This window comes from Ornithorhynchus anatinus, chromosome X5, assembly GCF_004115215.2.
Source record: "Ornithorhynchus anatinus isolate Pmale09 chromosome X5, mOrnAna1.pri.v4, whole genome shotgun sequence".
Taxonomy (NCBI): Eukaryota; Metazoa; Chordata; class Mammalia; order Monotremata; family Ornithorhynchidae; genus Ornithorhynchus; species Ornithorhynchus anatinus.
This window is the reverse complement of record NC_041753.1, coordinates 14871152-14898327: the sequence shown is the minus strand read 5'-3', so window position 1 is coordinate 14898327 and position 27176 is coordinate 14871152. Positions and strand designations below refer to the sequence as shown.

The 27176-nt window shown below is 43.2% G+C and overlaps 1 long non-coding RNA gene and 1 other non-coding gene across 2 annotated transcripts; both read left to right on the top strand.

Annotated features, from left to right (window-relative positions):
- The first annotated feature begins 893 nt into the window (after positions 1 to 893).
- On the top strand, positions 894 to 27176 carry LOC114807916. The gene is made up of 3 exons (XR_003755921.2): positions 894 to 950; positions 3401 to 3487; positions 26674 to 27176. It is a non-coding gene; the product is annotated as an uncharacterized LOC114807916 (long non-coding RNA).
- LOC114808590 lies at positions 8032 to 8169 on the top strand. The gene has a single exon (XR_003756436.1). It is a non-coding gene; the product is annotated as a small nucleolar RNA SNORA7 (small nucleolar RNA).

Genomic DNA, 27176 nt, shown 5'->3' with positions numbered 1-27176 from the left:
CATAATACATGATTACAACTGGAAAGAAAAAGACTGGAAATGAAAACCAGGAATTTACTAGTCTAGATCTACAGTACAATGGGTTTGTGTGAAAAATTAGAAATTCAATACAGAGAAACAAGGCACAACCCGTGCCAGCTTCTGCCTCTTCTGGGTTATTTTTCTTCACTGGAAACAAGGAGAAATTGAGCAGAAAACATTTGGAGGAAAAAATGATCAACAAACAGAAACACAACATGTTGCAATGTACTGCTTCTCACAGGGCAGGAACTGCTATTGTAACACAACCTTAGACCCACGCAACTTTATCTTAAAATCCCTGAAAAAAGCCATTAACAGGCAGAGCAGTGCAGAAAACTCTGTTCTGTTTGGGGAATCTCATCATTCAGTCAAATGTATTTATTGAGAGTTTACTGTGGGTAGAGCCCTGCAATAAATGTTTGGGAGCATACAGCACAACACAGTTGGAAGACGTTACCTGTACACAAGGATCTTACAATCTCTTTGAAAATGCATAATCATGTTTTAAAGAAATAGGGTATTAATACAAATGGTAAAAACCCTCAACAATTTTATCATCTCTGAAAAATAGAACAGCAACACATTTAGAAGAGACATTTTGTCTTCTCACCTGTTTTTCAGTCTGGAGGCCTGGAGATGAAGTTCTAGAGGGTGGGACGGTGATTAACACCTGCTTCTTCTCAGGCTAACTGAGAAAAAGAAGGAGGAGTTTGAGGTGAAGGGGATTTTAAAGGGGAAAAATCCCAGGCTCTCCTAGAGTGAACTCCTGAGGAGCCTGGAGGAGGCTCCTTACTCCTGTTGCCCCATTCCCTGTCAATTTAAAGGGGAGTGTGCTCTTTAAGAGTCAGACACAAAGGCAGGGGGCTTTCGGTGGCCATTTTGGAAAAAACATCATTATCTTCAACGTGCTCCAAGCAGCGTCTATGCTGGTAAGGTCGAGAGGGATGAGATATGGGGGTTGAGCTGATGTCCCTCTAAACCCGAGGACCTGGGTTGAGGACCAGGTTAGCCGTGCATTAATCCAGCCCTGACCACTGTTGTGTTAAATGTTTTGGTGAGGTCTACAAACGCCACGTGGGGGTTTTGATGTTATTTTCTGCATTTTTCTTGTATCTGATGTACAGCAAAGATCATTTGTGTTATGTCCCACTGTGGTCTGTAGATTTATTGTGATTCTGGGGGAGTGTGATTAAGGATGTTCTTAAGAAGTCTGTCCAAGAGGCCTCTGGTTGGAATCTTGCCCACGGTGGAGAGCCGTGAGTTTCCACGATAGTTTCCATAGTCAGCTCTTGGTCCTTTCTTCATGAAAATGTTGATATCGGTGTCATACTTGAGTTCCTGTTACATTTCCTCAGTGTTTCTGACGTTGAGGAACAGCCTGAACAGTATATGATTCTCAGCTGTTAAACTATAAAATCCAGGAACTTAACCATTCTTTATGGCTGTTGGAGCAAGAGCCATGTCTGAACATAATGGTAAACTATTCTTTGTAGAATACCTTATCTCATCATGATAGGGTACGAGTGTTTAGGAGGTGGATCATTCAATCAATCAGTGGTATTGAGCATCTACTACTCTGTGCAGAGCACTGTACTAAGCACTTGAGACTACAATAAAGTAGACAAGGTCCCTGCTCTCAAGGACTTTACAGTCTAATGGGGGAGAATGAGATTAAAATAAATTACAGAAAAAGGAAGAAACCGAATATAAAGATGTACGCCTAAATTCTGTGCGTGGGGGAGGGTGAGTGCCTTAGTGCTTATTAAAAATAATAGTAATAATTATGGTATTTGTTAAGTGCTTACTATGTGCCAAGCACTGTGCTAAGCACTGGGGTAGATACAAGGTAATCCAGCTGTCTCACGAGGGGCTCACAGTGTTAATCCCCAGATGAGGTAACTGAGGCACAGAGAAGTTAAGTGGCTTGCCCAAGGTCACATTGCAGACAAGTGGCGGAGCCGGGATTAGAACCCACGACCTCTGACTCCCTAGCCCGTGCTCTTGCCACTAGGCTATGCTGCTTAGGGGTTAGGACTAAATTCAGAGGTGATGCAGTAATCGGGGGCTGGCGGGGAGAATATCCTAACTGACAAACCATTACTCTTCCCATCATCAAAGCCCCACTGAAATCATCTCTCTCCAAGAGGCCATCCCTGACTAACCCCTCATTTCCCTACCCATTCGCCCTCCCTTCTGCCTCCTTTCTGTCCTTGGGTCTGTTCCCCGTAAACCACTTTGATACTCATCCCCCAACCCCAGCTCCATAACAGTTATGTGCATATCTTTATACTCTGCCATTTCCCTTATCCATAATTCATTTGGAAGTCTGAATCCCCCTCTAGACTGTAAGTTTTTGGAAGGCAGGGATCATGTCTACCAGCACTATTGTACTGTCCTCTCCCAAATGCTTAGTTCAGTGCTCTGCACACAGTAAGCACTCAATAAATACTTTTGATGGATGGATCGATTGATTATCACCTCTCCACTGCTGCTTTAGACTCCACAGCAGCATTTCTTCGGTTTTGGCAGGAAAACTGTCAGTGGTAGGGCTGAGGTGCAATGATGCTCCGGTGTCTGCTTCCCCTTCTTCCTTGCCATTTGCCCACCCACTTGAAGGGGGAGTGATGCAAGGTCTGATGTGGAATGCGGGAACAATGAGTTAGCTCACTTCCATACTATTCCTGTTCCCTTCAAAGAATCAAGCCTCTGGGCAAGATGAACTCTCAGGAACTCACGTCCTCTTTGGGGGAGTTTCTGGAGAAGCGGCATGGCTTAGTGTATAGAGCACGGGCTTGGGAGTCAGAAGGTCGTAGGTTCTAATCCCGACTCTGCCACTTGTCTGCTGTGTGACCTTAGGCAAGTCATTTCACTTCTCTCTGCCACAGTTACCTGATCTGAAAATGGAGATTGAGACTGTGAGACCCAAGAGGGACAGAGACTGTGTCCAGCCCAATTTGCTTGTACCCACCCTAGTGTTTAGTACAGTGCCTGGCTTAAGTAAGCGCTTAACTAATGCCACAATTATTATTATTAGAAAGAGTCAGTGGTTTGGACTGATTGTTTTAATCTCTGTCTGTCATCTCCTTCTCTATTATGTACATCTCTCTGACTCTGTCTCTCTTTGTCTTGCTTTGTTTTTCTTTCTGGCCTCCTCCCAAACCCTCCCATGTGTCTCTGCTCTTAACTCTGTAGCGACTTGTCTCCCCTATTAGACTGTGAGCTCCACAAAAGCAGGGACCTTGTCAGTTACTCTAATTGCAGGCTCCCAAATTCCCCTTCTGCCTTGCCACTTGCCCACCCCAAATTGCAGCCACACCCTGAAACATACACCCTGGGGTTATAGTTGATATTGTTCAATATCTTTACCCCCGGGTTGCAGGCTCTCGAAGTGTACAACCTCTAACATTTGATGCCTTGCTCCCCACAAAAAACGGACTCTTCTGACTCTCCAGCTGAGTGTTAACAGGTAAGAAAATCCTCCGCCACCGTCTCCCGACTGAGATTAAGCGAGCTGGATGTGGGCAGGGAATGTTTCTGCTTATTGTTGTATTGTACTCTCCCAAGCGTTTAGTACAGTGCTCTGCACACAGTAAGCACTCAATAAATACGATTGAGTGAATGAACAGTGAATGGCTCTTGCAGGACACTCTGCCCATAGTTTGGGTCAGGTTTCCAAAGTCTTGAAGAGACCCCTGAACAGGTAACTGTAAGATTTTTGTTGGCAAGGAACATGTTTGTTTATTGTTGTATTGTACTCTCTCAAGCGCTTAATACAGTGCTCTGCACACAGTAAGTGCTCAATAAATATGATAAAATGAATAACTGGGGAGGCAATTTAGAAGTGGATGTTGCAGATTGCTATGAAGTAATTGCATCTCATTCAGAGGATTCATTATCTAATAAGGTCCTCATCCAATTTTGATAAGCCAATGATTCAGTATAAAATGCTGAGCCAGGTGTAGAACTTTTGTTTTTTTCACTACTGGCTAAGATTTGCAGATTGAGATATCTTGCATCAATTTTTAAGAAAGTGGACGAATTTATAAGAATGATTGAGGACCCGATAGAGGAGTTCAGAAGTGTGCAAAGGAGTTCAGATGGAGTTAGTACTTTATGAAGAAAAGAGAAAGCTGTTGTTTATCCTAAATAGGTCAAATTCTTCCCTAAAGTTGAGAAATCACTATCACAATCAGCAAAAATGCAGCCTCCTGGAAAGACTCATAATTATATTGCAGCTCTTTTAATGTTGTGATGTTATGCCCTGATTTACTTTAATAAAGATTAAAGCAGTAGTTTAGTGAGGATTACCATAACAATATAGGTGAAGGAATTTCATATTATTTTATCAAGTTTTTAATGATTTTCAAAATTATTTTAATTATCTTTTCATAATTTGAATTCATAACATACTTCTATAGGAGAATGTAATCCATGACATAGCCACTCATGATACAACCAGTCAGTCTATCAGTGGCACTTTTATGCTGTGTGACCTTGGGCAAACCACTTCACTTCTCTGTGCCTCAGTTGCCTCATCTGTAAAATGGGGATTGGGGCTGGGAGCCCCACATGGGACAGGGACTGTATCCAACCCAATTTGCTTCTATCCACCCCAGTGCTTAGTGCAGTGCTCGGCACACAGTAAGAGTTTAGCAAATACCACAATTATTATTTGCTAATTCACTGTGTTGCTGGCCGTGGGCATCCCTCTCTAGCATAGTGTAAGGGATAGAGCACGGGTCTGGGAGTCAGAGGGTCATGGGTTCTAATCCCGGCTGTGCCACTTGTCTGCTCTGTGACCTTGGGCAAATCACTTCACTTCTCTGTGCCTCAGTTACATCATCCATACGATGGGGATTGAGACTGGGAGCCCCAGGTGGGACAGCGATTGGGTCCTACCTGATTTGCTTGTATCCACCCCAGCGCTTAGTATGGTGCCTGGCCCATAGGAAGCGCTTAACAAATGCTATCATTATTATTTTTAGCAGCCAGCTGTACCCTTTCCACAAGGAAGAAAGAGGAGGGAACACTGGACTCTATATTCATTCTTTAAGGAGATCATTTCCTGTGGTCTAATTTTGGATGTACTCCTAAGTGCAGTGAAATCCTGAAGAAGTGATGATTTGCCTCTTGAATCCAAAAGTTTTAAAAGAATCTATTTCTACTCACTCTCTAATGCCTTCCCAAGCCTATTTCCACCTTATGGATGAGTGAGTTTTTCTAAATTAATGAATTAATTGATTTTAAAACCCATATCTCATTTTTTGCCCATCTGACATCTGTTTCCATGGAAGCAAGAAGCAGTTACCAACTACTGAAATTGACTCTTACAGTTTGTCAAGTGCTTTGAATTTAAAAAGGTTAAAAAATTACCTTTACATCTGTGACCAACTGAGAAGAGTTTTAAGGCAATAATAGTGTATTAATCTTTCTTAACAAAAGATGGAACTCTCTCCCCCTTCACATAAGACAAGCAGCGTGGCTTAGTGGAAAGAGCACGGGTTGGGAGTCAGCGGTCGCGGGTTCTAATCCCAGCTCTGCCACTTCTCTGCTGTGTGACTTTGTGCAAGTTGCTTAACTTCTCTGTGCCTCATCTGTAAAATGAGGATTAAGACTGTAAGCCCAACCTGGGACAACCTGATTACACTGTCTCTATACCAGTGCTTAGAACAGTGCTTGGCACAAAGTAAGTGCTTAACAAATACCTTCATTTATTTTATATGACAGACCACCACTCTCCACACCTTCAAAGTTTATTAAAATCATATTTCCTTCAAGATGCCTTTCCCAACTAAGCCCTCATCTCCCCTACTCCCTCTCCCTTCTTCATCACCTATATATTTGTATCTGTCCCTTTCAAGTACTTGATATCCGTCTCTCCCTTTCCCCCCACTCCCCCCTGACTGCTATACATATCCATAATATATTTTAATGTCTGTTTCCCCCTCTAGACTGTAAGCTCCTTATGGGCGGGGAATGTGTCTACCAACTATTTTGTATTATACTCTCCCAAGCACTCAGTATAGTCCTCTGCACACAGTAAGAGCTCCATAAATACCATTGACTGAAAAAACTTAAATGATACTTCAAAAAGTAGTTAGTTTTGTGGCTGTGCTGACCCTTAGAAAAGTGAAATTCGGTGGGCTTTCATGTTCAAATCTCCTGGGCATCTAGTTTATATCACTTGATACAGAGAAAGGCAATAATAACTTGATAGAAGAGTCGACTCCAGTGGGTGTTCAGATGCCCAAATCAGTCTTCCCTTTCTTAATAGTTCCCTCCTACCAATTTTTGCTTTCCCTTTCTCGGCTCTTTTTTTCAACCTCTCTTCTACGTTTTAATAACAGGGAAACAACAATAATAACAGTACACTTGGGCCAAGTGTGGAAAAAGCACTGAAGCGTAAATTCGAAAGGGAGGTTTTCGGCTAGTAAATTTGTTGCCCATTGACATAAGAGTTGAAAAACATTGGATTGAGGTTGTATAAACAGGTGTGGACACTAACAAACTGCTCTTCTATTTTAAATAACACCAGCAGTTCCTGAAAAGCAAATGCCAAAGGAATATTATGAACTATTACTATAATGAGTATTATTTTTGCTGTTGTAGCCCTTAAGTTGTTGAATATTAGTCATTCTTTCATTGTTCTCCTTCATGTTAACTGTTGACTTTTCCCTGTGTGGCAGTCAGTGTGCAATGAGGCCGCTCCACATCTGAATCCATACCAATGTGTTCTTTCCAGTGTTTGATGCAGTGCTTCACACATTGTAAGGGTTGAAGAAAACGCTTTTGATTTGTCAGGGAAAAAAATACACACGGGGTGAATAAACCCAGTTCTGGAGGTATGAGAAAGAATGCTTCCCCATCCTTCCCCACCCCATCATCCTCCAACACATCCTTTGTTTTCTGGGAAATGAGGAATCTGCCCTGCCATCATTAAACACTCCTTATTCCCCCTTACTCCACACTTCCACTGTCTCTGCCAGGCTCTGAACTGGCAGTGTACGCTAAAAAAATCCACCTGAAGTAGAATTTCCCAAATTATCTCATTTTAAAGCTCTTCTCCTAGTGCTGTGCCCCAATAATACCATTGAATTTCAATGCCAACATTTCGTATAGCGATTCTCTCACTCTGGGATAATGATAGTTTTACTTATTAAATGTCTACTATGTGCCGAGCATTGTACTAAACGCTGGAGTAGATGATCATCAGATTGGATGCAGTCCCTTCCCCACATGGAGCTCAGTCTAAGAGGAAGGGAGAATGGGTACCTTATCTCCATTTTACACAGGAGGAAAAAGGCACAGAGACATTGTGACTTGGCCAACGTCACATAGCAGGGAAGAGGCAGAGCCAGTAGAAGAACCTGGATCTCCTGACTCCCAGACCTTTGCTTTTAACCACTAGCTGAAAAGTTAACTTGGGCCTAAATCCTCCCCTACCTTTGAAGCATTTTGACTAAAATGAATAGTGATTAAAGGTCATTTCAATTTTGCATTAAATAACATCTTTTGAACATAGATAATGACAGATCTCCTTTTTGTTAAAATAAAGTGCCTTTTTCCTGAATTGGATGTGAAAGAGAACATTTTGAAAAGTAGGGAATTTACACATGTAATCACCCCCCTCCCATCTAATTCAAAATCTTTCCTTATTTGATCATGTAACTCTTAGTGTGGTTTTTAAACATTTTATTTTAATAGATGCATTCTGTTTTGCATCTTGGGGATAAATATGCTTTGCATTATTTCTTCTGGGCAACTTTATTTTGTTTGGTGCTCTTTTACTTTACACTCTATTTTCACAAGAGCTCTAAACCCAGGTATAGCATTACCTTTCCTCCTCTCCTCACCCCAATTTGAAGTTACTTCTCTCTATCCCTGCCCCCCCTCCCAACCCCACCCCTCCATTCTCCTTTCCCTCCCCTGGCCTCCCAACAGAAACAAGTGATATCATTTCAATTTAGGGGTTTCTGCTGCTTTTGGAATTTTGCCCCAGTGCTGCCTCAGGCCATCTCAGGGTCGCACCTGGAGAGTTTCCAGTCATCTACCAGTCTCGACTTCGTGAGGGAGAGTCAAGCAGAGGCATATCCATTCCATTCCTAGCTTGGGCAGTGGCTAACGAGTGGAAGGCAATCTGCTACAAGTCAAAACTCACCTGTGCTGGGCAGCAGCGGCAAGGGAGAGAGTCGAGGGTGGAGACTCAAGTTTACTGCGCGGAAGGAGGCAGTGGTAAACCACTTCCATATTTTTACCAAGAAAACGCTATGGATCCACTACCAGAACGATTGCAGATGGAGGTGGGGTATTCTGGGAGAGATGTATCCTGGGGGACGCTATGGGTCGGAGATGACTCGACGGCGTAAAACGAGACAAGGCTGCCAAAGGAGCAGTCAATGCCCTTGATTTTTCAATCAATCAGTGGTATTTATTGAATGCTTACTGTGCGCAGAGCACTGTACTGAGCGCTTGGGAGAGTGCCATCTGATAGAATTGGTAGATGAGATCTTGATTTGTGGCTTCACGGGAATCATAGTGGCAGACCCCTGTAGGGAAATCCCACAGAGGTCAGCAACTGCTGGAACCTGCTCACAAAAAGCATCAGGTAACACAGCTCCGAAGGAAAAGGTGAAAAGGGAAGAAGACATCTTTGCTTTTAGGTGACTGTGTTCATCCAAATGAGGAAGTTCTTGAAGTTCCCATCTCTTTGTAGCCCCCAAAGCTATTCAGCTCATTATTACTCTTAGCCCTGGGGGAAGATATTGCTCAGCTGAGAAGTCAGAGCCTTTTCTACTCCTTCTTGCGTGGTGGCCGGGAATTGGGTCATGTATGTGAACACATTTGTGTAAGGAGTAACCAATTCATGGAGGAAAGGGGCAGGAGCATACCCCCTAGAATCTGGGTAATAATAATAATAATGATAGGGGTATTTGTTAGGTGCTTACTACAGGCCAAGCACTGGCATAGATACAAGATAAAATCAAGTCAGCGCCCTCCCCACTCTATGTTTCTCCCCACCTCCCACCCCCCCAACACACACACACCAAGCCGTGTTCTCATAGGGCTGTTCCTGTCCCACATGAGGCTCATACTCTAACTAGGAAGGAGAACAGATATCAGCTCCCCATTTCACAGATGAGGAAACAGACCCAGAGAAGTTAAGTGACTTGCCCAAGGCCACACAGTGGGCATCCTGGGATCTTTTCTTTCATTTTTACTTGTGTCTAGTAAGTCAGTCCTCATTTTAGGTCCTTACAGCTAGTTTTTTTTGCTCCCCGTTAACATTATTAAGGAACGTAAACCTCAGTTTTTTAACCATGTGCCAGTTTCCAGGCAAAGGGACAACCGATGCATGGTTGGAAAAGGCACAGTTGTCCATTTATGGCATAATAATAATAATGTTGGTATTTGTTAAGTGCTTACTATGTGCAGAGCACTGTTCTAAGTGCTGGGGTAGATACAGGGTAATCAGGTTGTCCCACGTGAGGCTCACAGTTAATCCCCATTTTACAGATGAGGTAACTGAGGCACAGAGAAGTTAAGTGACTTGCCCACAGTCACACAGCTGACAAGTGGCAGAGCCGGAAGTCGAACCCGTGACCTCTGACTCCGAAGCTCAGGCTCTTTCCACTGAGCCACGCTGCTTCCCCATGTGTTCATTTTTATTATTCTCAGAGCTCCATACATATAGAAAATGGCTGTGGAGAGTTTGGCTTTTGGACTCATTTGTTTGATCCCTTTTGAGCTTTGGTGACATCTAACTTTTAACTATGGCACTAATAACTTGTGAGAATTCCTGCAGACTCATGTAAGGAAGGAGTGAACATCAGTTGCCAGGGATATGAAAATATCTTTTATGAAACTTATGTGTCAACCATTTGGAAAACTTACAACTGTGGTTGCTTTTATTTCTCAATCTCCAGATGCACCAAACTGTTATTTGTGTCTCCTAAGTGGCAGTTTGTATATTTACGGCTTTATTTTAACAACAGTTGGGTAATTGACTACTGAATATGGACAACATTGGTTTGTCTCTCTCAAGGTCTGGGTGGAGAGGCCAAAAGCAGAATGTTGGCTTGGCTCTGTTTCCATGAGGAGGCAAGCAAGTTACAGTCCCCTCAGTTTTCCTTTCACCTTGAGAAGAGAACAAGGAACACACCAATTGATGGTGTTTATTGAGTGCTTACTGTGTGCAGAGCACAATAACAATAATAATAGTGGTATTTATTGAGTGCTTACTTTGTGTCAAGCACTGTGCTAAGTCCTGGGTAGATAGAAATCAATCAGGTTGGACAGGGTCCCTGTCTCACATGGGGCTCATAGTTTAGAAGGGAGAATAGGTATTAAATCCCCATTTTACAGTTGAGGAAACTGAGGTTCAGAGGAGTTAAGTGACTTGCCCAAGGCCACACACCACTGTAGTTCTCTGTACTAAGGGCTTCAAGGCTCTCCATCACCTTGCCCCTTCCTACCTCTCCTCCCTTCTCTCTTTCTACCGCCCACCCCGCACGCTCCGCTCCTCTGCCGCCCACCTCCTCGCCATCCCTCGGTCTCGCCTATCCCGCCGTCGACCCCTGGGTCACGTCCTCCCGCGGTCCTGGAACGCCCTCCCTCCTCACCTCCGCCAAACTGATTCTCTTTCCCTCTTCAAAACCTTACTTAAAAATCACCTCCTCCAAGAGGCGTTCCCAGACTGAGCTCCTCTTCCCCCTCTACTCCCTCTGCCATCCCCCCTTTACCTCTCCGCAGCTAAAGCCTCATTTTCCCCTTTTCCCTCTGCTCCTCCACCTCTCCCTTCCCATCCCCACAGCACTGTACCCGTCCGCTCAACTGTATATATTTTCGTTACCCTATTTATTTTGTTAATGAATTGTACATCGCCTTGATTCTATTTAGTTGCCATCGGTTTTTACGAGATGTTCTTCCCCTTGACGCTGTTTAGTGCCATTGTTCTTGTCTGTCCGTCTCCCCCGATTAGACTGTAAGCCCGTCAAACGGCAGGGACTGTCTCTATCTGTTGCCGACTTGTTCATCCCAAGCGCTTAGTACAGTGCTCTGCACATAGTAAGTGCTCAATAAATACTATTGAATGACTTAGTCCACTTGACTCTGAGCTCGTTGTGGGCAGGAAAATTGGTTTATTGTTACATAGTACTCTCTCAAGCACTTAGTACAGTGTTCCTCACACGGTAAGCACTCAATAAATACAATTGAACGAATGAATGAATACTTGGGCTATTCCCACCCTGAGGGGTGTGTCAACCGGAACAATAATAAAACATTTGTGACAGTAAATAATATACAGTCAATCGATAATCTTGGAAAATGAGCCCCTCAAGGGACAGAAACCATGTTGAATTCCCACCTGTGCATTCTCTCCCAGTGCTTAGTACAGTACTCTGCCCACAGTGCTTAATAAGTACTTATTACTGCTACTAAAATGATTCATCTTGTATTGATAGAATTTCTTTCCTCAGAGGGCTAAAGGAACTTCAGAGAAATCCAACAGTGTCCCATCCAGCGTGCCTGTGAGGCAACAGAATCTGGGGCAGACAAAAATCAGAGACCAATAACACACGGAGCCCTCCTTTACCTTTCCCATCCATAGACCTACCGGTGCCCCTTGAGGATGGGAGCATTTTGACTTGCTTCAGTCAAATCCTCCTGAACATACACTTAGGCCCCATGGGCACAGAATCTTTTCTCTGCTGCATTGAAGGGGAGAGTGGAAGACCCCAACTTACTCTAAAACCAAGAGCAAGGTTTGGGGGTTATTTGTAGTTCCAGAAAACAAAGTCTCACGTGTTGAGAATGATACCCCCGATTAGACTGTAAGCCTGTCAAAGGGCAGGGACTGTCTCTATCTGTTACTGATTTGTACATTCCAAGTGCTTAGTACAGTGCTCTGTACATAGTAAGTGCTCAATAAATACTATTGAATGAATGAATGAATACAAGCAATTGTCTGTAAGCTACTCTCCTGAAGCTGGGTGCCTGGAGCTGAGGCATTTCCCTTTCTCCCCGTTTACTTTCTCTTCTGGCTCCAGGCCAGAAAAAGCAGGCAGAGCTCAGCATGGGGATCAAATGGTTCAGGGACCATTTCCTTTCCCTACTCTCACAAGCAGTGCTAGGAGGAGCCCAAAGTTGGAAGATCTTTGGTGCAGAAAAGGTCTGTGTCGGCTTTTTATCTTTTTATCATTCCCCACGTGCCTGTTTCCCACTCTGTTGTTCTATTTCCTGTCTACCAGTCTCTGCCTTTCTTTGTCCAGGTCTCTCTTCTTTCAGTCTCTTTATCTTCATCTCTCTGTCTCTTTCTCTCTCCCTCTGTTCGTGGATGCATTTCTGCTTCCCTTGGCCTCCTGTCCTAATTGTTCCACACACATTTTTTAAAAGGAATATAGGGTATCGATCGAAGGAAAGAAAAAAGAGGAAAAGGGAAGCCGGGGAATTAGCACAGGGAGGCAGCATGGCCTAAGAGTCAGGCAACCTGGATTCTAATCCAGGCTCCACCATTTGCCAGCCGTGTGACCTGGGACAAGTCACTTAGTCACTTTGATGTTCACCTCACCACCAGCCCTACAGTCCGTACATATATACCCATCTGTAATTTATTTTAATGTCTGTCTTTCTCACTAGTCTGTAAAATCCTTGTGGGCAGGGATTATCTATACCATTTCTTTTGTATCATACTCCTGTAAGTGCTCAGTCAGTGCTCTGCACTCAATAAGAACCCAGAACCCCATAGATTTGTCTGTGCCTTAGTTTTCTCATCTACAAAATGGAGATAAAATGCCTATTTACCTTCCCTCTTATACCGCAAGCTCTGTACCAGACTGGAACTGTGTCCGAGCAGATTATTTTACCTTTACTCCAGTGTTAGTGCAGCGCGTGGCACACAGTGTTTAATAAATGCCATCTTATCATTATTATTGCTATTAAATTTAGAAAGTTGGAGACAAGTGGTAGACACACAGAAGTGTGGGGAAAGGGGAATGGAGGAATTGATTCTTTTTCTGATTGGAAAATTCCCAATTTTAACTGGTTATTTTAAATCCAGAGTCATTTTTATTTCAGAACAGTGGTACTGAGTATCCTAGGTAGACTTGGTGAACCGCTGTAAGTGGGCCTCCCGGTCTTTACCTCATTTCTTTGTTCCTTTTAAAGGCCCTGGACACTGTTAAGGTGACTAGCACAGGCTGACCGAAATGTTGCAGCATCTCCTTCCCTAGACTGGTCTGTGACAGAAACACATGAATCATGGGGGTTTAAAGCCCTCCACTACTTTGCTCTACCTTGCTTAGTGACTTTCTTCATCCCCTGTTCCTCCACTCTCACTCTTGGCTCTTTCCAAGTCCACCTCCTGTCTGTAACCACTCTCTTCTTACCCATTGCCAATCTCATGGTTACATTTTCCCCAGGGCTTGGAACTCTTCCACCCACCCCGTAAATTTTAATCCTCATCTTAAACGCCCTCCCTAAAATCTCACCTCCTCTAGGAAGCCTTCCATGACTAATAATACGATGATTGGTATCAACTTTCAACCGCCTTTTACACTTATAAGGGGAAGGTTGGGTGCGGTGGGGCGAGTATCTAAGCACTTAGGGGGTATGGATTCAAGTACATAGTGTGCTAAGTGTAGGCAATAAAAAAAATGAATAATAAAAATAATTATTGTATTTGTTAAATGCTTACTATGTGCCAGACACTGTATTAAGCACTGAGGTGGATACAGCAAATTGTATTATTATTACTGGGAGAAGGTAGTGGATAAATAGGAGGGAGAGAGAGCTAATGGAGTGCCTTAAAGTCATTGGTCAGGAGTTTTTACTTGATGGGGAGAGGCATAAATAAGCATTGAAGGTTTTTGAGGAGGGGAGAGATGTGTGCAGAAAGACATTTTAGAAAAATTAATCCACACATTTGCACTCTGGAAAGGAGAAGTTGGGGGCAGGGAGACCGACAAAGAGGTTGATACAATCATCAGAGGCTGATACAAGAGTCAAGTCTATTGTCGTGGCTCCCTTTTCACTGTGCTGCTCCCATTAGCTGCTTATACTGCCTGATTGAGCCCATTCTAGTGTCCTTCAGTTTCTGGTGGAATGATAGTTCGTGTCTTATAGATTTGCTATTCAAAGAGGCAGTTTCAGACAGTGCCAACCACGTATATTTTAGGGCTCCAGTTTATGAAGCAGAGGATTGAGCGTAATAATATAATAATAATGATAATTGTATTTATTAAGCACTCACTATTTCCTAGGCACTGTACTAAGCTCTGGGGTGGTTATAAGGTAAAAAGGCCAGACACTGTTCCTGTCCCACACGGGGCTCACAGTGTAAGGGGAAAGCAGAACAGGTATTGAGCCCCCATTTTACAGATGAGGAGACTGAGGCACAGATAAGTGAAGTGACTTGTCCAAAGTCATACAGAAGGCAAGTGGGCACAGCTGGTATTTGAACACAGGGCCCCTGATTCTCAGTTCTGTGATTTTTCCACTAGGCCACACTGCTTGAGTGAGGAGATGATCTATGAACTAACATGTTGTATGCCTGTTGCATATTTAGAGTGTTTCTGGGTCGTGTTAATAATTGTAATATTTGTTAAGGGCTTGTTATGCATCAAGAGTTGGGGTAGATTCAAGATAATCAAGTTGAACTCAGTCCCACACTGGGTTCACGGTGTAAGTGGGAGGGAGAATAGGAATTTTATAGATGAGGAAACTGAGACCTAGAGAAGTGAAGTGATTTGCCCTAGGTCAGGAAATAGGCAAGTGGCAGAGCTGGGATTAGAATGTAGATCCCCCGATCCTCAGGTCTGTGCTCTTTCCACTAGGCCATGCTGATTCTCCAGATTAAGTAAGGAAAATGATTTGGAGTAAATTGAATACACCATAGGCATTCTGGAATAATCTTGAACTTAATTAAGATGTAGTGTGGCCCCTTTATCAATTCTGCCATCCTGAATGTTTTTTAAGGCCTCTAGAGGTTTATGAAGAGGGAGAATACCTCCCCCCGATGCCACAGAGGGCGTGTCTGAGGCAAGCCAGGAGTTGGGTAGAAATCACATTCCAAGATATTTGCTGACCCTGGCCTCCCTTTTTGTGTGTAAGAGAACCGTATGACAGATTGGTTCAATCTGCCACCAAATCCTGTCAGTTCTACCTTCACAACACCACTAAATTCTGTCTTTTCCTCTCCATCCAGACTGCTACTAGAGTGATCCAAGTACCTGTATCCCACTTTGACACTGCATCAGTCTTCTTGCTGACCTCCCAGCCTCCTGTCTTTCTTCTCTCCAGTCCATACTTCACTCCGCTGCCTGGATAATTTTTCTAAAAAAAAACATTCAAGTCCACACCTCCCCACTCTTCAAAAACCATCCACCTCCGCATCAAGCAGAAACTTGTTACCACTGGCTTTAAAGCACTCAATCAGCTCGCCCCCTCCCACCTTACCTTGCTGATTTCCTACTACAACCCAACCCACACACTTCACTCTTCTAACACCAACCTAGTCACTGTACCTCGGTCTTGTTTATCTCACCTCCAACCCCTTGCCCACATCCTGCCTCTGTCCTGGAACTCCCTCCCCCTTCATATGACAGACCACCACTCTCCCCCACTGCAAAGCCCTACTAAAATCATATCTCCTCCATGAAGCCTCCCTTGACTACGCTTTCATTTCCCGTACTCTCCCTCCCTTCTGTGTCACTTGGATCTGTACCCATAAAGCACTTGATATTCAGCATGAGAAGCTTGAGAAGCAGTGTGGCTCAGTGGAAAGAGCATGGGCTTGGAAGTCAGAGGTCATGGATTCTAATCCTGGCTCTGCCACTTAGCTGTGTGACTTTGGGCAAGCCACTTAACTTCTCTGTGCCTCAGTTACCTCATCTGTTAAAATGGGGATTAAGACTGTGAGCCCCATATGGGACAAACTAATTACCCAGTGCTTAGAACAGTGCTTGGCACATAGTAAGCACTTAACAGATAGCAAAATTATTATTATTATTATTCACCCCACCCTCAGCCCCACAGCACTTTTGTACATATCTGTAGTTTATTTTAATGTTCATCTCCCCCTCTAGACTGTAAGCTCCTGTGAACAGGGAACTTGTCTACCAGTACTGCTGTACTGTACTCTCCCAAGTGCTTAGTAAAGTGCTCTGCACACAGTAAGTTTTCAATAAATATCATTGATTGAATGGCCAAGCATAAACCAGTCCAGTGGAAGTAGAGAGTAACGGAAGGGTTGGGGGAGGGCTTCACGCCATTACACTTCCACAAGGAGGGTTGATTCTGTCCCTGGAATTATAAGGGATGAATTCAGCACATAAATATAATGAAGCACTCTTCCCAGGACCCTGCCATCCTGAGCAGCATTAGCACATTTTACATTAACACATTATACTGTCCCTAGGTCTTGCAGGAGAGTTTTAATAGGATTTCTCAAGAAATTCCTCATGCTAACTTGTTTGGCATATGAACTTACTTTTTAAATAAACTCTGTTGTTGTTTTTCCAACTTTCCTCTCAATTTTCATGATCCACAGCTTCAACAGTTCAATTCAGCTGAAAAAAATGCCATGTTTGAACGCCTTGTGTTTCTTCCCTGGTTACTGCTAGTACTTAGTTTTTAATGCCTTCATGTTTTATAATATAGATTACAGCAAAAATTATTATTAAATGTTTCTCAGACATTTAATTTCAATTTCTACTCATAGACCAGTTATAGAAAGTGTTCCTTGCATAATCATAATTAAAATATATAACCCTCCAAAAGATATTTATAATTTTAATTGCCTTGGATTTAAGGGAGTTAAGGGATTAGAAATGGGAATTAAGGCAGAGCACCAAACTATAAATGTAGTTTTAAGCCACTGAGTTTGGTTTCATCTTCCTATCATAGGTGAGGTTCCAGAATAATCTCTAGCTAGGCAGCAGTATAATCAGGACACTTTTTATAAAGCCGAAATCTACTCTCTCCAGGTGTCTTTTCAAAATAATCTATGCACATTTTACATCTAGGGTACAATTAGTCACTGGAAATGAAATTGGATCTGGACTACTCATGAGGGCTGTGTACCCCGAATTATAAGAAGGGTGCTCAAGAAATTCTGACTCCAGCTCTGGGCACCCTCGGGGAAGGCAAGATTATTGCCCAGCCACAGAGGGACGGTTGTGGCCCAGATGAGGGGCTGTGGCATCAGTCACAGGAGGAAACTGATTCACAGGAAGAACTGAACTGCCGAAGAGAAGCAATGAACAGAAGCGTCGAGAGTCAGCGATGACGAAAAGGTCAAACGCGACTCGCTCAGCGTCGGAAAACAGCCACCTGAATGGTCATTTTCAGTTCATCCAGGTCATTTGGGTGTCCTTCCCACTGCTTTCCCCCACTCTGCCTCTGCATTTATTTCAAAAACCAAATCAAACAAAAAAAGCCTCACAAATTGTGCCCTCGGTTTTGGTTATGGAGCTGTAGTTATCACGAGTGTCATCCAGGGTGAAGGTCCTGATCCCTGAGGTCACCAGGCACAATTGTTTTCACTAAATGCTGAGTCAAGTTGGGATGGCAGGGAGGTCACTGAAAACATTTGGACAAAGTTAAAAATGGGCCACATTTGACTCGCTGTTTTTTAATGCTGAGCAAGTAGTGTTGGACTCATCTGTCAGCATCAGATCAAATGGATTAAATCCCTTTTCACCTCATCAGCTTTGCATCAGCTGATCCCAATTCCCTCATACATTGGCTGGCTCAAATGGAGGGACTCATTGCTTTCATTTCTCTATTCATCTTTGTAGAGGGAGCCCTTCGAGAGGTTTTTTTTAGGGTATTTATGTGCTTATTGTATCAAGCACTGTTCTAAATATTGACTTGAGTACATGTTAATTGGGTTCGTCACAGACCCTGTCCTGTGTGGGGCTCACAGTCTAAGTAAGAGGGAGGACAGATATTCAATCCCCATTTTACAGTTGAGGAAACAGAGACACAGAGAAGTTAAGAGACTTGCCCAAGGTCATTCATTCATTTAATCAATCATATTTATTGACTGCTTACTGTGTGCAAAGCACTGTTCTTAGCTTTTGGAAGAGTACACTATAACAGACACATTCCCTGCCCACAGCGAGCTTACAGTCTAGAGGGGGAGACAGACATGAATAGAAATAAATTACAGATAGGTACATAAGATACATGGTAGAGCTGGGGTTAAAACCCATCTCCTCTGTCTCCCAGGCCCGTGCTCTTTCCACTAGGCAATGCTGCTTCTCTTTTGTGCAGACAGGGGCATGAGAGAAAGGGATGTGGGGGAAGAAGTAGGGGTGAAGATGTTGGGAATGTCTTCCACTTTAACATGAGGGTTCACTAGTGTGCTAGTACATGAAACCCTGGCCCTAGCTAACAGGGGTGGGGTAGGGAGTGAAGCCAGTGACAACATGCATATGGTTGACAAGGGAGCTCTGGTCACAGCTTTCTCATAGCCTGGTGGCTACTCTGTGGTAGTGGTGGGGGAGGGGAAGAACTAGCTTTTTCAATATTATTATGCATCTGTTTTTTTCAAGAGGTGGGAGGATTAAATTGATCCCTACAAGAACAGACCAGACATGAATTAGAACATTATAATCACCTATGCCTGAAAAGAAAATCTCCTGGCTGTAGGACAGTATTAGAATTACTGCCTTCTAATTTGAGGCCAGTGCAGAATGAATGGTCTACTCCTTTAAATGTGTTGCGTATTCAGAACCACCCCAGTCACTGAGTTGATAATTGGCTTTACTTTGCTGTTTGTCAATCTCCAAATTTGTTTCAGCTCCTCTAATAATAATAGTAATAATAACTTTGGTATTTGTTAAGCACTTACAGATCAGGTTGGACGCAGTCCCTGTCCTACATAAGGCTCCAAATCTCAATCTCCATTTTACAGATGAGATAACTGAGGCCCAGAGAAGTGATTTGCCCAAGGCCCCATAGCAGACAAGTGGTGGAGCCAGGATTAGAACCCATGACCTTCTGACTCCCAGGCCCACACTCCATCCACTATGCCATGCTGCTTCTCTGTCTGGTTCATGTACATATTTATCTTTTCAGCATATATTCTTGGATTATTTCTGTTTGAGAGAAAAGCAGTATCAGTAAACTCCACTGTTTTATTAATTTAACAAGCCAGACATCCTGCTCTTCGATGAACACAAAACTCTTCCCCAATACAATTTATGACAGCTGTTTCCCATCACATCCTTTAGTTCAGGCTTACATGGGGTTAATCTGTCACTAATTTGAAATCGAGAGCTAACTGTGTGGATTTAAAAATAGCCTGTTACCCCTCTACGTATTACAAGAGAAGCAGGCTTAACATTTGCATATGCTAGAGATTTTAAAGGTTTATAAAATTGATCTTTCACTGATTAGGTATTTTGTAGTGTGTGATGAAGCTGTGGAATATATCTTTCTCCTGGGCCCTATATCATCCCCCTCGTTGGGCTCCAGAGAACTGATGTGAAAACACCACCCTGATTTCAGATGGGAGCTGGATTAAAAGCAGTCTTCTCCTGCCTAATACTGGTAGGTCTTGGGCTCTGTTGGTAAACTGCATCTTGACAGTGTTACCCACCACCTTTCCAGGAAATGACTAACCCCGCCTCTGCCACTTGTCTCCTGTGTGACCTTAGGCAAGCCACTTAATTTCTCTGTGCCTCAGGTTACCTCATCTGTCAAATGGGGTTTAAGATTACGAGCCCCATGTGGGACAGGGACTGTGTCCAACCTGATTAACTTGTATATGCACCAGTGCTTAGTACAGTGCCTGACACATAGTAAGCACTTAAATATCAAAAAAATGACCACGTGCTGCATTCGATTGTAAGTTCATTGGGGGTAGGGATTGTGATTGCTAACTCTGTTGTGTTATACTCTCCCAAGTGCTTGGTATAGTGCTCTGCACATAGTAAGCACTCAGTAAATACCATTGATTGATCATTTGATTTAGGTGAATATCGATTAGACTGTAAGCCCGTCAAACGGCAGGGACTGTCTCTATCTGTTGCCGATTTGTTCATTCCAAGCGCTTAGTACAGTGCTCTGCACATAGTAAGCGCTCAATAAATACTATTGAATGAATGAATCTGCCTTCTGAAGATGAGCTACGTGAGATTTCTCCGAAAAGCCCCTTTGACCTTTTTGATTCTGCTTTCTGTGCTTTTACAATCCATGCATGGTTAGAATCCATGCATGGTTAGATAATGCACTACCCAGGGAGCATTCATTCATTCATTCAATCGTATTTATTGAGCGCTTACTGTGTGCAACTTTCCTATGAATCAGTGCCTTTTTGTGGCAGAAGAGTTTGCGTGTGCCAGTGAAGCTTAGACCTAGGACATTGAGAGCTAGTCTCTCTTCAGGGTTACCCATAATGGCAAGATCTAAGCCGAAGCATCAGACAAAGTTGATTCACCTGCGCTGGGCAGCAGTGGCATGGGGAGGAGTCAAAGGCAGATGATCAAGTGATCAAAATGTTGATCAAAGACAACAACAAAGACTTAAGTTTTTACTGTGTGGAAAAAGGCCATGACAAACCACTTTCATATTTTTTACCAAGAAAACTCTATGGGTAGACATACCGGGATGATGATATTCATTAAGCACTTACTATGTGCCAAACACTGTTCTGAGCACTGGGGTGGATACAAGCTAATAAGGTTGTCCCACGAGGGGCTCACAGTCTTAATCCCCATTTTACAGATGAGGTAACTGAGGCACAGAGAAGTGGAGTGGCTTGCTCAAGGTCATGAAGCAGACAAGTGGTGGAGGTGGGATTAGAACTCATGACCTCTGACTCCCAGGCCCGAGGTCTTGCCACTAGGCCACCCTGCTTCCCCAACGTGAGAGACGTGAGAGGGCCATGGGAGGGAGGGAGGGGGTGAGGGGTCCCTCCCGACCCAGCCGCTGACTCCTGGCCACCAGCCCCTGACCCCTGACCCCCCTGAGCCCTCAGCTGGAGCCCTGCCAAAGATAGGATGTTCTGGAGAGGATATGTCCATAGAGTCGCTGTGGATCAGAAATGACTTGAAGGCGTTTGATGATGATGATGATGGTGACTGTGTGCGAAGCACTGTATTAAGCGCTTGGGAGAAGAATTTCGTTACAGCCTTTGGTTCTGTGTTGTCAGTGGGAATCTTTTGTTGTGTGTTGGTAGGGTTCCCCAGGTAGCGCTGATCCCTAACTTTGATTTTGTTCAGGCATATTTCTGGGCAATAGTACCGACTCAGTGAAATGATTTGAAATCATTTGCATGTCTTCTTGTGTGCATGTATTTCTTAAGAGCAGTCTTCAGCATACAGTAGCTTATAGATGATTGTCTCAAAATCTTTTGATGATGCTTGTAGCCTGCTGAGTTGCAAAAGCCTCCCAGTGGATTGGAAACATATTCTGACTTCACAATTCTCGCTGCGTCCTCAAGTGTGGCAGAATAAAGTAGTTTCAACGGGATGGAATCCTGGTCTCATGAGAAGCAGCGTGGCTCAGTGGAAAGAGCACGGGCTTTGGAGTCAGGGCTCATGAGTTCAAATCCCAGCTCTGCCACTTGTCGGCTGTGTGACTGTGGGCAAGTCACTTCACTTCTCTGGGCCTCAGTTCCCTCATCTGTAAAATGGGGATTAAGACTGTGAGCCCCACGTGGGACAACCTGATTCCCCTGTGTCTACCCCAGCGCTTAGAACAGTGCTCGGCACATAGTAAGCGCTTAACAAATACCAACATTATTATTATTATTATTATTATCTCTCCTATCGCCCACACCCTTCCAGAGAGTTCCTCCTCTCTGGAGCTCCCATTTCATATCTGCCTGATCATTGCTCCACACCACCTTCAAAGCCCTTCTGATAGCATATCTTCTCCAGGAGGCTTTCCATGATTAATCTCAATTCTATCCAGGTTATATTCCCCCAACTGCCACTCCAGCACTTCTGTGCCACTTAAGAACGTATGAATTCACAACCTTGCACTTATGTGGGCATTTTACATACCCTCTTATTTAAGCATTAAGTGAAGTACTGTCCTCTTTTCCTTCTTCCTCCTATCTACTTATTATTTCAGCGTCTGTCCCCCCGGCTAGATTGTAAGATCCTTGAGATCAGGAACTATGACTACTAACTTTATCATCCTCTCCCAAGTGCCCACAGTAGGCATGCGATAAATGCTATTAATTGATTAATTGACTGAATGGCACTTCCCGTGCAGCCCTGATTTATTCAGACAGTAATAAGGAAAAGGGCCTCCTGGACACCCTCAACTCCGTCTAGACCAACCCTACCATTGTGGAGGAGCTTCAAGATCTGGTGAATTTCTCAGGACAACCTAATTTATTGAGCAAATACCAGAGCCCCTCATTACTGGATGGTGCCAAACGTTTCTATAAGGTCTTTGAAAACAGAGTGCAGCTCTTCATCATCGACATCATGATCGTCAGTATTTATTGACGCTGTTGGGGTAGGGAGCACTGTCCTTGCGCATGCTTTCTGAGCTTTTTCTGTATCTGCCATGTGCCAAAGATCATATTTACTCTGATGACATTTGGTCTGAAGTTACATTTGGGATTTTGGTAGCTCCCAGTTGAGTGTGTTCTTAGCAGCCTTCTCAGAGGGATTCTGGCTGATATGCTGGCAGTGGAAAGCAGTGAGATGCCCCTATAGCTTTGACTGTCTGCTCTCTTCCTTTTTCTTCTTGAAAATGGTAATTATAGTGACACCTTTGATGTCTACTGGCATTTCTTCAGTGTTTCATATGTTGAGGAAGAATCCATGCATATATTTGAGGATTAGGTCCAATCCTTGCTTGGAGATTTATGTAGGAATGCCATCAGTTCTAGGCGCTTAAACTTTTTTCACGGCTTCAACTATGGAAATTATTTCCTCAAAATCTGTGGACAGAGCTTGAGGACAATGGGGGATCAAATTCCAAACCAAGTTGAGGACTATAAAGCCTCAGTGGTGGTCAGCATTCTATATGGTTCTGTTGAGTTAGACTACAGAAAAGAGCTTCTTGAGCAGTTTGGTCATCTATGAATCCTAACACAAAATGGCAGGACAAGACAACCACCAATGTGGTCCTGGAATGCAATCAGCTCAGTCACATCAGGACTGGAAATGTAGATTTGGGTATCATTCCCATAGAGGTGTTAGTTGAAGCTATGTCAGTCAATTGTATTTATTGAGCGCTTACTGTGTGCAGAGCACTGTACTAAGCGCGTGGAAGAGTACAATATAACAGACACATTCCCTGTCCACGGTGAGCTTCCAGTCTAGAGGGGAGACAGACATTAATGCAAATAAATAAAATTACAGATATGTACGTAAGCACTTAACAAATGCCATAATAATAATAATAATATCAAGTGCTGTGGGGCTGGTGGGGGGGGGGAAATGAATGAAAAGAGCAAGTCAGGGTGACACAGAAGAGAGTGGGAGAAGATGAAAGGAGGGCTTAGTCAGGGAAGGTCTTTTGGAGGAGATGTGCCTTCCATAAGGTTTTGAAGGTGGAGAGAATAATTGTCTTCTAGATTGAAAGCCCGTTGTTGGGTAGGGATTGTCTCTATCTGTTGCCAAATTGTACTTTCCAAGCGCTTTGTACAGTGCTCTGCACACAGTAAGCGCTCAATAAATATGATTGAATGAATGAATATGAAGAAGGAGGGCATTTCAGGCCAGAGGCCAGACGTAGGCAAGAGGTTGGCGTCTAGATAGATGAGATTGAGGTACGGGAAAAGGTTGGCATTAGAGGACCGGAGTATATGGATTGGATTATAGTAGGAGAGTAGCGAGGTGAGGTTGGAGGGGACAAAGTGACTATGTGCTTTAAAGCTGACGGTAAGGAGTTTCTGTTTGTGGAGGTGGATAGGCAACCACTGGAGGTGCTTGAGGAGTGGGGAAACATGGCCTGAACATTTTTGTAGAAAGATAATAATAATAATAATGTTGGTATTTGTTAAGCGCTTACTATGTGCAGAGCACTGTTCTAAGCGCTGGGGTAAACACAGGGGAATCAGGTTGTCCCACGTGGGGCTCACAGTCTTAATCCCCATTTTACAGATGAGGGAACTGAGGCACAGAGAAGTTAAGTGACTTGCCCACAGTCACACAAAAGATGACCCAGTCAAACGAATAAAGTATGGATTGGAGTGGGGAGAGACAAGAGGAAAGGAGATCAGCATGGAGGCTGATAGAGTAATCGAGGCAGGATAAGATAAAGTGCTTGTATTAATGTGGTAGCCATTTGAATAGAGAGGGAAGGGAAGTTTAGCAATGTCGTGAAGGTTGAACTGACAGGATTTAGTGATAGATTGAATATGTAGGTTGAATGAGAGTGAGGAATCTAGGATAACACCAGGGTTATGGGCTTGTGAGACAGGAAGGATGGTGGTGCTGTCTTCAGAGATGGGAAAGTCAGAGGAAGGACAAGATTTGGGTGGGAAGGTAAGGAGTTGTGTTTTAGACATGTTTGAGGTGATGGGAAGACATCCAAGTAGAGATGTCTTGAAGGCAGGAGGGAATAGGGACTGCAGAGAGGGAGAAAGATCAGGGCTTGAAATATAGATTTGGGAGTCATCCCCGTAGAGGTGGTAGTTGAAGCTATGTGAGTGAATGAGTTCTCCAAGGAAGTGGGTGTAGATGGAGAATTGAAGGGGACCCAGAACCGAACCTTGAGGAACACCCACAAGAAGCAGCTGGGCATTGTGGATAGAGCACAGACCTGGGAGTCAGGAGGTCATGGGTTCTAATTCTGACTATGCCCCTTGTCTTCTGTGTGGCCTTGAGCAAGTCACTTCACTTCTCTTCTCTGTGCCTCAGTTACCTCATCTGTAAAATGGGCAGGAACTGTGTCCAACCTGATTCGCTTGGGACAGTACAATTCAACAGAATTAGCGGACATATTCCCTGCCTATAACGAGTTTACAGTCTAGTGGGAAAATATATCCATATCTGGTCTTCTTGCAGCAGGAGAATTAACCACATCTCAGTTAAAGCAAAGTTTAAAAAAATCTGATTACCACCTGGAGAAAATATTAAACATAAAATTGACCTTAATGGAGCAATCAAGCATTCATTGAACTTGTAGCAGTAACTCTAATAAAGTCAACTCTAAATCACACACAGCTAGATTATTGACACTTCAGGAGCTGAAAAATAAAGTTATCTCCTATTTCTCTATGTATGTAGCAATGTTTAACCACAAAATGGACTGAAACCTTTGTAGAAAGTGTATTGCTGGCTTTGCCTACTGTAATGTAGGATACAAGAGTCATGAAATTGAGCAGTGTTAAGGCTGGGTCATCAACAACTGTTCCTCAGATGTCTGTTAATGAGCGGATTAAGGTGTTATAAATATGAATCCAGTGTTAGAAAACAAGTCTTATCATACGTAAAGGTGAAATCTGATTATAACATATATGGATTATGGAGAGGTCTCATTATAGCAAGAGGAAGTAAGGACATCATTGTAATCTATGGCCATGCAATTTTCTTAGAATATAATGAGTGTTTAATATTTCAAGCAGTTTGGAAATTTTATAGACTTTCATTATATCAGGGTTTCACCATGACATAACAGACCAACGGACCATGAATTCTGGATAACAGTCGTGATGACAGATGAACAAATTCTGGATAAAAGATCAGATAGTCTGCTGGTTTATAATCTTAATAAAACAGTGGAGTTTACTGATATTGCTCTTCCTCAAAACAGAAATATTTCAAAAACATTTTCAGGGATGATAAATAAAGCCATGATTCTGTAAGAGGAGTAAAACAAATATGGAGACTAAAATACATTAAGGAAAGCTAATTATTTTCTTGACAACTGGGGTTAATTCACATTGACTAGTTACTCTTCTTAAGCAAGTGGGGATTCATCATACATGAAAATCATTTCAGAAGCGGATACTTCTGGAATCTGCCATGTAACCAGGAGAGTTTTGTTTCTCAACGATAGATGATTCTAATGTAGTTGGCTAATGCTGTGGAAGTTATAATGTAAAGACCAGATTAATGCGACAAAAATCACAAACAAGTTAAAAAGAGTTTGTGCAAGGGAAAGACTGCGAATATCTGAACTACCGCCAGTTGAGAGGGATTAACTATTTGGCTCATGTGAGGAAAAAAAATTAAAATCTTATCTCTATCGAGGCAAAAAGATTTAAGAAGTTCGTGGTTTCACTTCTAATCTTTTTGTTCAGTATTAAAAAGTGGACGGGTACAGACTTACCCTTCTGTTCTCTCTGGGCTGGACGGGCACGTTCCTTGATGAACCAGAGAGTGCCTTGACCATCTCGGGTGTCTGACTAGGAGAAGCACCCAACCTCATACATTTGGAATATGAGGGTCTAAAGGCCCTCACAAGAGTCAGTAGAACCAGGGTGTGAATCTGGGAGAACTGAAAAAGAAACAGCCTTGCAAACTTCACTCTACTCCACTCTTGCCCCAGACCCACACATTCTTTTATTGCCACTTGACTGAAGGTGCACAGAGCAGCTACAGTCACATGCAGAATTTCAGAGCTTACGTGGTCGGGAGAGACATTCCCCCTGCCTGGGTAAATCTGTGCTGGAGATCCCTGAACATATTTACCTGAGCCCGTTCCCTTCTCCTTTTCCCTTTTCCTCTCTCCTAGGGCACGTCGAGAAGATTCAGTGCATCATTGGAAAATAACTGCTACGAGATAGCTGTTGGAACAAAACAGTGATAAAGGATCAACAAATTCTGGCCAACAGGCCAGATATTCTTCTGTTTGATAAACTTGTTCAAACAGTGGAGCTGATTCATGTTGCTGTTCCGCTAACTAGAGATATTCTCAGAACATATGCAGGGAAGATAAATAAATATGGGAATCTGGTAAAAGAGCTGAAACAAATGTGGAGATTGAGGTACATCAAAGTAAAGCCAATTTCCATCTTGGCAACTTGGGTGGCTCCTCATACGCTAAACATCTTAAAGAACTGAGGATTCATTATATGCTGGCATCAAGTCAAGGAGAGGCATTTCTGGATACTAGAACTTCTCTATCTCAACCATAAATAATTATGATATACTAAACTAATACCTCTATAGCTATAATTTAATAAACTAAGATTAATTTGGAGAGAAATATAATAATCTTTTTTCTATATTTGTCTG